Here is a 1519-nt window from a genome sequence, read left to right as displayed (position 1 = left end):
GAAGATCTGAAAATATAAATTAATACCACTATACAAAACATAATTCTGAAAAGTCAAGGCATCAGACAATGAAAGAACTGTACAGTGATGAGGTGAGGGACGTTGTCTCCAATGCAATGACYGTACAGTCTAGAATGACACAGACATTTGAAGATGATCTTTTGAATCTCTGGGGCATGCTTTTCACCTTTTCCTTGCTAATCCACATATTTATAGATGACAAGGCAACTTTGCTAATRAGGAAAATGGCTAGGACTCAAAGGCTTTATGGACTTTTTATTTAGTGTTCAGCTGGAATGGGAATAAAGTATTGTTTGCTTAACATGATTCATTGCCGTTATAATTTTTTGATATGCGTCAGGTATTATTTCGTGTGATATTCWTGCTATAAATAGCTCTATGTTACAGTTAAAATGTCAAAGTTAGCTAAAAGCTATTATGTTTTAAGGTAAATTTCAACAAGCAACAAATGTAACTGAAAGGTTCTTTGTTTTKTGTGTGCTAAAGAACATGTAAAAGGTTATGTGTTTAAAGTCTGTGAAGACATTTATTATTTGTGCAGGTAAGAGCTAATTTGTGCCARTTGTTTTCCCTGTAGCTCTTACAGTGTTTTAATGCCAAAAAGGYTAAGTAAACAAATAAAGGAACATCTTGAAACATCAGTACATTTCACTATTGTCTGGCTGGGGTTCACTACACAGCTCATGCTCTGAATTAGCCACATATCTCTTAACAGCTGCACTATTTGGTTGAAAAATGTCAGTGCTACATGCTATTGGTTGAACAATGGTACTGCAGTAGCCTGGCCCTTACCTTCCTACGCAGCTCCGYTCACTTCTASTTTCGCTTCTCTGCTCCTCTGTACGAAGCRAAGTGAAGGACAAGGGTCTGGTTTTTACCAGGCTAGTACTGCAGTTGAATTTTCATATTGTTTAAAACGGTACGTGCTTTCATCACAGCTCCCATGTTCTGGTATAAAAACTCTCAGACATGCCCCTGCAGCAAATCAAACTAGATTTAAAGTTGAAGTGTCACGCCGGGCTCGAGGGGATGCATGTCAAAAGTGACGTAATTGTGCCGTCCCTGCCACTGTGCATTGGCCCCGCAACGTAACTCCACAAAGGTGCCACACACCATTCAAACTGTTTGTTTGTTCGTCATGCTTTTGCTCTCCTGTTTACAGCATTTCATAAGTTATAAAATGTACTGCCACGCATCCTTTTAGAGAAATCTATAACAACGTTAGTGCCAAGAATAATCGCCTCCACCGCTGGTGAGGGTGCGTGCACCCTGCGCAAATCACAACCGAGCCTTCAGGTGCTGGAACAGCTAGCAAGCTTATCACTGCCCAATATGTTCCGGAAGTACGATTCGTACTGTTTGTTTTCAGCATAGCATTTCACTAGACCAATGACAGTTCAGAATTGATTCAATTTCAGTCTTTCTTCACTTGCAATATTTCATAGAAAATGTAATGTTTGCAACAGATGTAGATTTATATTCCAGGGGAAAAAAAAAA

The sequence above is a fragment of the Austrofundulus limnaeus genome, unplaced genomic scaffold (genome assembly GCF_001266775.1).
Source record: "Austrofundulus limnaeus strain Quisiro unplaced genomic scaffold, Austrofundulus_limnaeus-1.0 Scaffold75, whole genome shotgun sequence".
Lineage (NCBI taxonomy): Eukaryota > Metazoa > Chordata > Actinopteri > Cyprinodontiformes > Rivulidae > Austrofundulus > Austrofundulus limnaeus.
This window is presented reverse-complemented; position numbering follows the sequence as displayed.